This window comes from Nestor notabilis, unplaced genomic scaffold (assembly GCF_000696875.1).
Source record: "Nestor notabilis isolate BGI_N333 unplaced genomic scaffold, ASM69687v1 scaffold10014, whole genome shotgun sequence".
In the NCBI taxonomy this organism is placed as follows: domain Eukaryota; kingdom Metazoa; phylum Chordata; class Aves; order Psittaciformes; family Psittacidae; genus Nestor; species Nestor notabilis.
In genome coordinates this window covers 14,400-29,251 of record NW_009926863.1, presented here as the reverse complement: position 1 = coordinate 29,251, position 14,852 = coordinate 14,400, and positions in this window count along the sequence as shown.

Here is a 14,852-nt window from a genome sequence, read left to right as displayed (position 1 = left end):
GGGAAAACAGGGAGATTGGCAGTCTGTCTTGGCATGTCAGTCCCAGCAGAAAGGAAGCCAGGCTCGGAAAGCAGAGCTCTTTCCCCTTCCCTTGTCTCATATGGAGGAGCTGCTCTGATAGACAGTGAGGGCAAACCTTCCACCTGTGTGTGAGCACGAAGCACAAAAACAGGTTCACTCTTACCACAGACTTGTCCTGGCAAAGACCATTACAGTTTTCCTTGCCTTTTCTGGCAATGAATTTAGCAGCAGTCAGCAGATAAGGCTCACCTGCTTCAGTCAGAAGAGGACTTCGTGCAGCCCCTGTGACTGATATGGCTGATCCCTGTAGCTCACCAGGTCTCCGACCATGACTTCTCCTGGATGACAGAGACACCCATACAGCCTGCCCGCACCTCAAAATCATCCCAGTGGAGATGGGATGGGGATGGAGATGTACTCTTAGAAAGTCCAGATGAATAAAGGGGAACAACAAAACAGGTTACACAAGACTGAGCCTACCAAAGGGGAAAAGAAAGCAAGCGAGCGAGAGAAAATTGTTCCTCCAAAGGCTACCTGCCACAAAGGAGCCAAGAAAGGCCTTGGTGAAACTGTTGACATAAATTAACACATCCTGTTATCATTACCAACCCCCTCTGTTTCATGACCTATATTAACACAAGCTTTGCACTGAATCAGGCTCACAAGTGTGATCACATCATCACAAAGATGACTTGCTTTAATCTGCTCATCCCCACCAGCTAAAGGTTGGGTATCATTTCACTAAGACTGGCATTGCTAGGAAGACCAGGGAGCCCTTGAGCAGGTTGAAACCACAGACCCAGCAGTTTTGGACTATTGTTCTCTTATGTGCCTCTGAGGTGGACATGGGTCCATCTGAAACAGGAGGTGCCACATAGCCTTTATAGGCTCCTTGAGGAGATCTAGGAGGGAAAGACAACTTCTGCCACAGCTGTCACATATCCCTGTCAAACATACAATAACAGATCAAGCATTGGTCCTGGAAAAACAGAGGGTGAAACTGGTAAACAGACTGGAAATACTGTAGTGCCTGGAAAAGCAGACATCACAGCACTCGGCAGGAAAACCGTCTTTGACTGATAGGAAAGTAGAGGCAGGGGTGCAGAGGGTTTCTCAGAATCACTCAGGCAGTTACAGCTAATTAGTGAAGTTGAGCTCCAGTATGTAACCGTGTGCTTGGTCCTGCTCCGAGAGATGCTGATGTGGTGTTAAGGACAGACTGATGGATAATGTCTTTCAGATGCTGGGTCTTCTCTTCAAAGCATGGCTGGTTTTTATAGAGTTGTCGGTCACACTTTCTAATCAGGAGCTAGAGAGCTGATTTTCCAAATTGCACTGGAAGTCAGGATCAAGTATCAACTTTTTTAAGTATTTCCCTCAGAGAAGTTGTCCTACAGTGAAATCCTTGCTGCAAATCCCTTGGAAACTACCTTATCTTCCTCTGAAATCCTTCTCCCTGTCTCATATTCAAATTGAATGGTAGAGAAAGGATGTAAACACAAAATATTTTGAAAACAACTGTGTTGGCTGATGAGTCATTAAGTGCATGATTTCCATGTTCTCTCTGAAAAGGAACGAAGGAGGTTTCTCAACAGTAAACAGGGGCACCAGCATCCGCCTCCCCTTGGGACTCTCCTGCGAATGCGCCCTGGACACATGCACGCACATGCTCTACCCCTCTGCGGATCACCACTGCACCTGGAGGCTTCCTTGTCCCCTCTTCTCCTGGTCTGCCCAGAAAACTCAGGTACATCATCTGGACCCAAACCGGCCTCTGCGTTCAGCCGACACTCCTGGCAGCCTTTGCTGGGCCACTCCAAGCAAACCTGGTGCCACTGCTCTCTGCTTGTCTCTGACATGACCCAAACACAGGCTCCTAGAGTGGAAGGAAAATTGCAGCCCTCAAATAAGGTCTCTTCCCACACTTGACTTTCAAAGAAACAAATCCAGAAGGCTAGTAAAATCAGACCAAACTTCAGACAACATTTTAAACCTCTCCAATTTCTGTCAGCTGAAAGCAGCAAAGCACACACCTTGAGCCTCACATGGCGTCCTTTGTACCAGCCTCTCCCTTCTGTCTATTATCCTGTGGAGACAAGCCTTGTGACAGGCAAGGATTTAGTAACCCCTTTGGGCCAGAAAGTCTGTACATCTTGTGGTACCAATGCCCAGCAATGACACCAGCCATGAGCCTATTCCATTTCCCCATTCTCCCCAAAAGTCTTCATAGGCATTTTTACCCTAGCTATCTTTTGTGCATGGGACATGTGCAATGAACTGTCCCGGACTAGCATTTCCCAATCCTACTTCAAACTCTAGTTCAGAACTCAATCTTAATGACTTATTGTTCACACACACATACTGAAGTCAAACATGTCAATATTAACATCCTAACAGCCCCTTAGACGAGTGAGAGATGCTATGTGAGTCCATAAAGACAACAAACAACTCTAACAGATAACATCAGCCCTAAAAATGTGACCTAAGTGTCAATACTCCAAAAGGGAGGGGTTGGTGGACACTCAAGAATCATGACCATGAATCACATTCATAATCATTTTGAACATCTCTAACAGGAAACAAAGAGGTGTTTTGAATATTCTGCCACCAGGGAAAAAGAGGCAACACATGATGTGAAATGGAAACATAAAATCTCAAGACCTTTCCAAAATAGTTGCCTCTTTATTGAGATACAGCAATAAAACCAGCACCAGCAGTAAAGTAATAGACATAGTACATACCTTCCCTACGTACTTGCAGGGCTGTTCTCTGCATGAGCCCATTACGGGTGTGACATGTTGACTTTGTGCAGTATAAGTTTATATGCAGACAGATGAATCTATAGGCTTCCACTCTGTGATTTGGTCATCTTTTATCTTAATCCACAACACATGTGTCTCCAAGCCTATTAGCCACACTTTGCAATATCAGTGTCCAGACTCGTGCATTAGGGCTATTTGCATAAACGACCAGATATCAATACACATAATAAACAACCAACACTTAAGCATGCATGAATTGTCTACTAAGCTGGCTTGTTACCACTGCCCTCAGTGAAAGAGATATGAATGACCACAGCTTCTCTCTAAAATGCACCCCATTTGTGATCTTTTCTGCCATTTGGTTTGCCAGCTTACAACAAGCTTTTTCCAAATGAAACAAGCAAATTGCTCCAAGCCAAGTCTCTCGTGCTGCTGATAGCACAGCTTGTCTTAGTCACCACTAGGAATGGTGATCACCTAAAGGTGGGTATTTCAGTACCAGGAAGGTGTCAACTCTCACTCACTCATATGCTTCCTTTTGCCCAGTTCAAAGAAGGTAGAGAAGGGGAATCCCCTCAGAGCAAAATTGTAAAAGGAAACTGATGCTTGTACCTTGGGTAGGATGAGCCACGACCTCAGTGCTTTTGATGGGTGTAGATCTCCTGGAGAAGAATCTGTGCCTCTGCACTTACCCTCACTTGTATTTTTCATATTAACTGTTGACTGTCTTTAGCTGAAGGCAAGATCTATGTTCTCCTGTAAGATGTACAAGGGACAGCTACTAGTGTTACAAGAGATAGTAAGCTTTATAAGCACCCTTATACAAGAGCTTAGCTAATTTTGTGTCTTTTAAGAAGTTTTTGCATTCTCCAACCCTATTCTTATACACCATTTGAAGGCTGGGACATGCCTATGCCTGAGCATATGCTAAAGTGCTTTGCTGGAGGAAAGCACTTTGTGTGCTACTGCCAAAATTCCATCTTTCCTGAGCTGGCATTAAACCGGCTGGCTCAACAACTGATGGCAGTACTGCTGCAGCAGCAACAAGTCTCAGGGCATGATAAAGGCCAGAAAATCTAGCTACCTTTTCAGGTAGGTTTTGCAGCCTTCTTTGTTGTCACTGCTATACATGCAGCAGGTAACGAGTTCAAATGAAGACAGTTCAGTGTCAGAGCAGCTGTAGCCAGTTACAATGCTTGCTTACGCATCAGTGACCAGGAGTAACAAGAGCTGATTTTGGGTCCTGTCCCAAGAGCTGGAGTAAACCAGGGTTTGCTGCGGCTGAGCACGTCATGTGCCTGCTGGAAGGCAGATGTTGCACTTTTCTGTCTCGAAAGGACAGAGAAGGACAAGGTGAAATTTCAAGAAAGCACAAAACCCAGTGATCTGTTTTCCATATACTCACATTTTAGTTCTCCTAAAGAAGTGGCCAGCTAAGGGAAGCAAAGGCTTCTGATAACAGTCACTTGAGGCTGGAAAAACCTCTTGATGGGAAAATTACTTCCCTATGTAAAGATGAGAGCATGGGCACTAGCCTCCTCTCTCACACGGAACACTTGAGATCTTCACAGCATGTAAAGAAGGAGCATGTGGGAAGTGGACTCCTACACTATTTGCTCAAAATAAATCCCAAACATGCACAAATTGAAAAAGAAAAAAAGAAGGTGCCAAAATATGTCACATTTTGCAGTAGGGTTTTATTGTTTTTATCCCACAGTTTTCACACAGTAAACACAGAAAGTCCCAGAACGCTCAATCTTTAAACCTTTCCCTCGTCAGTTGTTAATTAAGGAGGCGCTCTCTTTCTTTTTTTGTAGAGCTACAGTGACCTCCAGTGGCCAACATGAGCCTTTCACGCTCCTGGACTTGTTTTAGGAAAGGTAAAACTGTCCCTGATTATTATCTGTGTGTGACAGGTGGGTCTGGAAATGGAGACCGAAATTGAATCCGTGTACTTCTGGATCAAAGCTGAAGACTAAGAAGCTTCGTTATCTCGAATTAAGCAACAAGAAAGAAGTTAAAAGAATTCATTATCTAGGCATTTATTTTGCTGGTGTGCCTTTAATTAAACAAGGCTTGTTTACTTATCTATAAATCCTCCTAGCAGCATCTCTGCATTTAGAGTTTAGCTGGACCAATTTCATGCCTCCTTATCAAACATGAAAAACATCACAAGCTGCAAAATAACCCATCAAATATTGTAAAATACAGAAAAGCAAAATTCAGGTTAGAAGAAAGAACAGCCAGTGTGTGGCAGAACAACTCAGAAATACATATGCTAAGCAGATAAATATTTTCTGATGCTACAGTTCCACAACTTTATGTATTTCAGCTTCTGATAAGTGCAACAGCTTTGTTCAGCTGATAAACCTTTCCCATGCTGGACTAATGAACATTCATGGGAGAAGAGATGTAATTTTTTAGTGCCTTATATAGCCCATAGCATGGCAAATCCCATTTTATTAGCAGCCCCTGCCATGTGCTGCCATGTACATACACCAAAGCCAGAAAGTTCAACCTCCTCAGACTTTGCTTGAGATGGGAGCTACCAACTTACCCAGTACTAATTTTTGTAGGTGGCACTCTTCATTATTTTTTCCAAGCTACTAAATTCCTATCAGGCTAATGGTTTCCAAGGATGTAAATCAGTAGTATGGTTGCTGATAGGCATAAATGAAAAAATTGTGGTTTTAAGATTAAATCAAGTCATGGAAAAGCAAATCTAACTGGTCTTTTTCAATGTGGAGGTACTGAGTTCATGGCACAAGCAGTGGCTGCACAGTTTCTCTTCTGCAGTATCTATAGGTGCATACATGAGCTCCCACTTACAGAAGTACCTGCAGTTGTTTCAAGTCCCTTCATCTCAACACCAGATTTCCAGGAAATCCTTCTAGGCCTTGGTAGGACAAGTATCAAAGTTTCTGCTTCAAGGAAGAGCTTGCCTACTTGTTCATTCACCATGCAGGTGACTCACAGCAGCACACAAACCTGAGAGTTGAGGGGATTCGTGGTTGAACAGAAGACTGGAGGACAAATGCAACCAAGACATTCCAGTAATATCATACAATTCCAAGTATCAGACCATAAATGCCCAAAAGGGAGGCAGTAAAGTTGTTTAAATGCAACAAAGTCCTCTTCTAATTCTCACAGGATCTTGTCTCATCTTTGCATCAAAATAGCAAGTCCTCTAAACGTTTCAGCTGTGAACAAGTACAATCAGGGTCTTCATGAACAGTCTTGTTCTCCCATAATTAAAATCCCATAAAACAGCCAACACTTGCAGAATATTATCACAGTCTTTCTATACATCGTTCAGCCCAGTCACTACTGTGCTCTGGACTTTGGGCAATAGACACACCCACTGTTAAACATATTGGTCCCCTGTATCCATGGATCCCGGGGAGGGAAGGCTCAGACCGCAGTGGTGCTGTGCACCTCTATTAGGTGGCCCTGAATATGCAAAAAATGATATCGCAATTCCACTTTCTTTCTTACTTTCATTTATATGGGGATTGCATTTCACATGAGAACAGCCTGTTAGCTGTTTGGAAAGAACTTCCTGGCTAAAGGAAGAGACACCTGCCACTGTCAACCTGGATGGCAAGGAACAGCAGAAGAGTGGCATGAACTCCAAATACTGTCACAAGATCAACTCAGACTTCTTGCACATCTTGCATTCCTGTTTCAGCAAGCCCTCATAAGAAGATTCCCTGTAAAAAGAGGTTGGAGAATAGGGTTTGGGTTTCAGCAGAGACACAAATAGCATTGTGCAAACTTGGGATACTAAACCAAGTGTAGCATTTCTCTGTGATAATTCTTCAGCATAGGAAAATGTACACACTTGTGTTTTGAAAACATGTAACACATAACATTATGGTGTTAGAAAGGAGAAGAAAGAAGAGAGGGAGAGGGGAGGAGGTTCACAGCTCTTGATATATTAAAATGCTTTGATCCAGATTACCTGTTGCTCAGGCAAAACACTAATATGAGTCTCTGTGGGAACTTCATGGCTTTCAGAAGACAAAGATAAGGAAACATAAAAGACCTGAGATAGTCTAGGGATCAGGTTAGCTGAAGTGAAATAAGGATGTCTGGAAATACAAATATTGGATGGAAGTTCTCTGTGGAGGACAAGCCTACTACTTCATGTGAAAATTAGTTGCTTCCTGAAAACTGAGTGGATAGCTCCACACTTTTTGAAAGACTGGAAGGATCCAGACAGGAAAATTTAAGCATCACAGTAGGAGCGAATAGGTGTACTGAAGGTGTTGGCTGCATCCAATGGGGCAGTACTCCACTGCATGGAGTACTAGTCAGTCGGCAGCTGCCATATAGCCAAAGTCTCTATATACTGCAGTAAACGTCTCTCAAACACCAAAACACTTGCCTGCACACTTGAGAAAAAGTAGAACTATGCTGATATCAGAAACACCAGCTCTCCAGTGTACATGAGGTTTCAAAAATGTTTTAACAATAGAATTGTTGGTATCTGTATCTACTTGGAATGGGCACAACTTCAAAGGATGATGATCCCAGCTGACCAAAGGGATACCCATATGTTGTACGGTGTCATGCTGAGCAATAAAAAGGGGGAAAAGCTGTCTGGGGGGCTGCTGCTTGGGAACGGGCTGGGCATTGGTTGGTCAGTGGTGAATGGTTACTTTCCATTTGCATCACTTGCTTTTCTTGGAGTTTATTTCTCACCATTTTTTCTATTTTCCTTTTCAATACAGTTATTATATTTTATTTTGATTTTTAAAGTGTTCTTATCTCAACCTATGACTTTTCTTACTTCTATCCTTCCCATTCTCTCCCCCATCCCACAAGGGAGTTAGTGAGCAGCTGTGTGGGGCTTAGTTGCTGGCTGGGGTTAAACCACAATAACAGAAAAAGAGTAGGTACAGAATTTCTCTATTTGGTGTTGATGTGAAACCAACAATGAGAGACTTAAAAAGAGATTTTTTTTCTCCTTGACTAGACCTTACTAAATTGCGGTGACACCCCAGATAGCCTCTAAACATTCCATGTAGATAGTGATGGGATTACAAGTGAACATCCTTATATATTTTGTAAAAGGCAGACTCCTCTTCACAGGCTGTCAGACAATTTTTCTTATATGAACTTTTTCCTGCCTCTAGTATCCAGCTGCTTATGGCTACTATATGGGCTATCTGCTAGGATTTTACTGAAAAATGGGCACTAGATCTAATTCAACAAGTATTGAATAAAGCTGGGCTATTTTACACAGCTCAGTGGCAATTTCTGTGTGATTTCTTGTCTCTGCAACCTTCTGCACAGCTTGTTCAACACATTTTTTCCCACTGCATTTTTTTAATTAGAATTTGCTGGGACTTTTCTGATAAGTTGGCTTAGAGTATAAAACACTGGGTTTACAGAACGTATCAGTTCCAATGAACATGCTTTGACTGAAATTATTTGCCTGCCATGATGCTAGGAAAAACAGATTTCAAAAGCTGAAGAGTCTCTATCCACCACTTAGTCTGAGCCAGTCTTTCAGGCACCTGTGCTAGAGCTTTGGCTACCACCCATTTTGGGAGACAAGGCACTAACCAGGGCTCCTCAGACATTTACTGTCACCATTTAAATTCCAGGTGGCCCTCTGAAACTGCAAGGCTTTTCATCTTAATTCAGACTAAAACACTCCCCAGAAGCTTCCTTTCTTTGATAAAGGAATCCAGTCTGGAAAGAGGCAGTCTCTGCCTATGGAGTGCACTTTAAGATATTTTAACAGTCATCCATATCAGGCAGAAACAGGCAATAAAGTATTTTTCATGCTTGTAGTCTCTGATTCTCTAAGTCAGACTTGCCATCTATCCCTGCCTGTATATTCTCATTGAAAATCAAAGCAATGCCATCCATGGTTCAATAAAGCGGAAGAGAGCCAGACTCCTTGTTTACCCTTTACAGCAGCATGACTGCAGAGCCTTCCAGTGTTTTGCTATGAGGTCATCAGGACCATGTTTCTTTGATTGTTCAGACCACTTGGGGAACATTGCTAATAATTTTCTTTTGAGAGATCAGTAGAAGAAACAATGAGAAATCATGCATTCCAAACAAAGATGGTTCTACCGTCAAGAAATCCGTTCATTTATCCAGAGTGCTCATACACTCCTACCAATTAACAGAGGAGTGCTAATGCTGCTATAAACTGATTGACTCCTGGCAGGAACACAGCCAATATCTAATGACCCTTTTACTCTGCTGCCAAGGCTGAGCACCTCAGAGTGCAAGTCATTGCTACACACATGGGTGTAATAATCACAGGCAGCATGAGAGCAACAACACTTTCTGCTTTCATGAACCGACTTCAAGTCTGACAGGGATGCTAGTAGAATCAATAACACAGAGGACAGATGCCTTATAGCTAATTTGTTGTAGTAATAATAATAATCTAGGTAATCCAATAATGCAATAATCTGATACTACAGATTAATTATCTCTAATAATTGATAAATAATGTTCTGTAGAAAACCCAATTATGGACCTCCTAGACTATGAGTGCTCAGCATTTCAGTGCATTTGGACTTTATGTCTGGATAGCTCCTAAAGGTCTGCAGCATCTCTTAAGTAATCTTGATTTATTTGTCTCTCAATTTCCAATTACCATTCTTCCTCAGAGATAGTAATAGAGTCACAGTGGTATAGTTTAGAGCCTTGTCTTTCAGATAACTAGCACCACTGCAGTGCTGTGATCCACAGGTCTTTAAGAAGGACAGGAAGAGAGGACAAAGACGGAGGGGGAAATTGCATTCCATGTTGAAATGCATGACACCCTGCTCTAGATGAAGCAATGAGCTAGCCAAGAGCTTACGGGGAAGATCAGAGGGGAGACCAGCAGGGACATCTCCTACAGACCACCTGGTAGAGACAAGACAGTGGACAAGCCTTCTTTATAAACAGCCTGAGTAAGCATCAGGCTCATAGTCACTGGTTCTCACAAAAGACTTCTGTGGGAGGTGAAAAAGACAGGATCTGTATGATGAATTTTAGTAACACTCGGAATACAAGCTATGAGGCCTTGATACTGAATAAGCCTTGGGCCGATAAGCCAGGATGTTGATGTATCAAAGAATGTCAGCTGAAGGTCAGGGAACGCAGCAAGATGTGAAACAAGAAGGCTGAACTGTCATCGTGTGAACAGCGCGTGATCAGCGTTGTGATTGGACTATTGTGTGCATGTTTAACCTATGGGTTTTTCACAGAACCCAGTGAGATTGAGTGTGACATGCTCGTGCATGTTGAGAAAGTACCGAACGAGGGACTAAAAGGGGCTTGATTGTAGTAAAGTTTATCTCAGTATCCTCACCAGCCTGAGTCCATGCCTTCAATACCCCACAGACTTTAACCAACCCTGATGTAGGCTGGAAAGGCAACTCGCAACACTGCAAACAATTCACTGTTTTCTGGAGTGCTTTGGGGTCAATTTTTTTGATGCAGATGCTAGTCCGGCCAGATAGGGAAGATGCTTGGCTGAGTCTGCTTCTCATAAATAAAGTCAGGGCTATGAGAGCATGTGGCTGCATTGGCTGCAGCAACCCTGAAATGGTGGTTGAAGATTCTAGGAAAAGTGAAAAAGGCAAATAACAGAATCCAGGGATTAGATTTCAGGAAAGGAGATTTCAGTTTGCTCAAGAAACGAGTAGATAGGATTTCATTGTGGAATGCTTTGAAAAGCAAAGGGGCCAAGAGGCTAACTGATCTTCGGGAACAACTTCAAAGAAGATTGATCAATCCCATTATAGAATCACAGACTCAGCTAGGTTGAAAAAGACCTTTAAGATGATCAAGTCCATAAGGTACCCCAGAACTGCAAAGCCCACCACTAAACAATGCCACTAAGGACAAACTGATCTCCCCTCATGGCTGCCCTTCATGATCTCCACTTGCAGTCACCCATAGTGGTGTCACCACCCATAGTGGTGACATCTGCCCCCCATAGTGGCCCATAGCTGCTGCACCTACCCCTTATGGCCACCCCTCACACCTCATGGCTGCTCCTACTTTCTCCTCATGATGTCCCCTCATGAACGCCCCTCACCCCTCATGGCCACTTCTCCCCTCTCCTCCTGATCTTCCCTCACGATCTCCCCTCATGACCACCCTTCACCCCTCAATGGCCACCTTTCCTCTCCCCTCACAACCACTGCTCAATCCTCAAGGCTGCCCTTCTTTTCCTCTCCTTCTCCCTACAGCTGATATCCATGTTGTGCCCCCTGCACTGTCCTTTGGATCTCTAATGGAAAAGATGCTCTTATATTCTCCATCTATATGGGACAAATTTAGACCCACATTCCTCTGGTCCAACACCACATTCACAGCTGAGCAGGGAAGTTGCCCTAGAATTGCCCCACAGCAGGGATTTCATGTGAGTCATCCTAAACATCTTCTATAATGTGTGGCACCCAAGAAGAAAAGGCTATGTTAGTGCTGCAGGACACACACGTGGCTCCTCTGGAAAGAATGCTGCAAATTCAGAACATTTACTTTGCATTTGTTTTTTTTCTTTTTTAGATGTTTGGTTTAGGGTTTTTTCCTTGTGGTACATTATGGTGTCCTGGTACTCAGACAGATTACTCAGCTAACAGCTAGGTAGGTGGTAGAAAAAGCTGGAGTCAGACACCCAGCAGCCCTTCCCGCTTCAGGCATCTGACTTCTGGCTGAAGTTCCTCTCAAGTCTGTGTGGCTTCCCCTGGAGTCATTCATATTTCCTTGGGGAAAATCTTGACCCCAGTGGATGAACATGGTGCGCTCAAGAGATGCTGAAGGAACCAAACCATTGCCTTCCAGGGTCTCCATAATGCCATACTGGCTGCCAGCTTGTTAAATGGGCACTTTGTTAAATGGGCTTGTTAAAAAGTGGCGTCAGAGAGCTGAAGTGTCATCAATGTTAAAAACCAGCTGTCTGACCAGTAGCTTAAGTTAGGAGCTTGTCAGATATATGGTAATGGCCTGGTAAGGCTTGGTTAAAAGTGGTGATCATGTAGAAAGCCAAGCAAGGTCTACATAAAACTAGCATGTATGAAAAGGGATCTATCCTGACTGGGATAATAGGGAAAAAAAGGAAGCACCCAGTGGGAAATAAAAGCAGGGATGGGCTACCCAGGACGAACACAGAGCCATTACTCAAACACACAGTGATAGAGTTAGAAAAGCCAATGCTCAGTTAGATTAGAAGATATGAAGGTGAACAGGTTTATAAGTACATGAACAACAATTGAAAATGTGACTCCAGTGCCAAATGGGGCAGGGAATTGAATGACAATGGGCATGAAAAAGGCTGACATGATCCCTTCCTTCTTTGCCTTGGTCTATACCGGCAAGGTCAGCTCTCAGGATTTCCATCTCTCGTTGTTCAGTGGCAGAGCCTGGTGAAAGACATAGTAGTAGAGTAGGACAACAAAGCTGGGGCCCACTTAAATAAACTGAGCACATATGGGGCAGGGCAGAATGATTCTGAGGACGCCAAGGCAGCTGGCTGATGCCGCTCTAAGATTGCTATGTATAAACTCTGAAAAGTAGCAGTCAAAGACAGCTTCCAGTGGCTGGAAAAAGGCTAATATTAGACCATATTCAAAAAGAACTAGAGAGAGGCTCAAGAGGACTACAGCCCAGTCTGCTTCATCCTGGTCTCCAGGAAGACTATGTAACAAATCCTCCTGGAAGATGTTTGCAAACAACCAATACAAATTTTTTAAGGACCTGAACAAACTAATTTCTGTGACTGTTCTTTTGGATAAGCAGAGCATGATGGATATTATTTGTTTTTTATTTGGTAAAGTTTGTCACATTTTTACCTATAGAAGCTTTGTAGCTCAATTGTAAAGATGCAGACTAGATGAATGGGCTACACAGTGGTTAAAAAACCTGAGTGGAACATTAGACTTCAAAAGGTAGTGAGCAAATGTTCAAAGCTCAGCTCGCCACCAGTAGGAGTGATGCAGGTGAGGTCAGGACAGGGCCCAATGTCATTAAGCATTTCCACCAGCGACCTGGACAGCGGATTAAATACATTGAAATGAAATGCTGTTAAGATGCCAAACTGAGCTGCTGCTCAGTGGGACTTCGACAGGCTGAATGAATAGGCTGGCAAAATCCACATGAAGTCCAAACACAATAACACCATGCAATGGCACCAGCCATGAGCTGAGTGGCTAGAGAGCACCTCTGCAGAAGAGGACTGGAGGTCCTAATGAAACAGGAACAAAGATAGGGGTGTAGCTTTGCAACTGATGCAAGAGTGTAACCAACAGATCATTCACAGTGATTATATTAGCCCTTTACACGGCATCATGATCCCCCATCTGTAGTACTGTGTCCAGTTGTGGAGGCACTACTAAAAGAGGTCTTAAAGTAGAGAGAATCCAGAGGAGGAGGATGACTAAAACGGTTAAGGCAGCTGGAGGAAGCAGAGGCTGAGAGCGCTGGGTTGTTCAGCCCGAAGGGACAATTAAGGGTATCTAGTATCAAATGGCTGTCTTCTACTACCAAACAAGAGTGTTATTGAGAAGATGAAGCCCAAGCTGCACTGCAAAAGGACAAAAGATAGATGTCCAGATGCACCAAGATAAATTTCAGTTGAATGGGAGAAAGGAGAGGGAATTAGCAGAAGCAGAAATTAACATGCTGCTCATTTACGTTGTAGAATCTCCTTTCTTGGAGATTTTCATATACCAACTGCAGAACCTGAGTAACCTGTTCAGACTTTGAATCTGGCCCAGATTTGAGCAGGAGGAAGGACCAGGTAATCTTCAGAGGTGCCTTCCAACGTGAATGATTCTGAAATTTCATAGCAGCCAGTACAGTCTGTGTATTGTATGGTTGGTTGGCATAACCATGTGAAAGGGAAATTTGATATTTTACTCTTGCCTGTTGCTGAGTGCTTATAGTCTGTGGGGTTTTATAATGCATTTACAGAGTGGCATGAAAAAATATATATTTTTTAATGAAATAATAGAATGAACTTAAAATTTTTATTAATGTGAGAAAATTCAAACACAATAGAACACAGGAAATGTTATTTTTACTGTGAAAGAACTTCGGTACTGGACTCTCCGCTGTGACTGAGGTTAAATCACTCAACATTTAGCTCAGTTCCCTCTTTGCTTTACACCTGTGTAACAGTATTTCCCTGGAGTCACAGAGCTATTATAAGAGTGAACATACCAGTTTCTGAAGTACATCCATGGAGCAATGACATCTTGAAGCCCTCTATCTATCATCTTTCTCACTGAACTTATCTGAGATCATCTCATGGTTACCAGTGCAGTATCAATGGCTATGAGGTGGCAAAAATCCTGTACCTTTCAGCTCTCCAGAGTTCAAAGGGCATTAGCTGAATCTAGGTCTTCTAAACCTATTCAGGATTCAGGATCTTCTATTGTTTGGTAAATACAGTATTTCTTCAGATGATTGTGTTGTCTGTGCTGACATGCTCAACAGATTTTTAATGCCAATCACCATTAAGGAGGACACATGGCAGCTAGCGTTCTTCATTCATCTAACACTTACTAAGGCTTATATAACAGCTAACATAAGTTGTTCATCATTCAATTGCCGTTTGTGCCAGGGGTAATTATTTGAGTATTGCTCTGGCAGTTGCATTTCTTAGGTTGGGTCTCCATTACTGCTTCTAAATGAAAACAAGTTTTGCACAGTAGATTTGTACTGTCATTTGAGTGCTTTTTGTAAATATTCAGCAGTTACAGCTTTTTGTTACAGCTGTTTCAAGAGGCGAAAGCCCAAATTGTTGGGTTTAATAATGCAAATGATATCACATCATTCAGAGCTGCAACATCAAAAGTTATCAAGACAAAGCCAAGACCTCAATATGACCATGTAGAAACCATACAATCTTCACAGTGTTTATTACTTTAATGCCAAGAAGGAAAAGGCAACAATTTGTAAAAGACCTTGATGGAGATCTTGTACAATAAGCAGCAAAGTAAATCATAGAATGGTTTGAGTTGGTAGTGACCTTAAATATCACCTAGTTCTAACCCCACTGCCATGGGCAGGGATACCTTCCACTAGACCAGGTTGCTCAAAGCC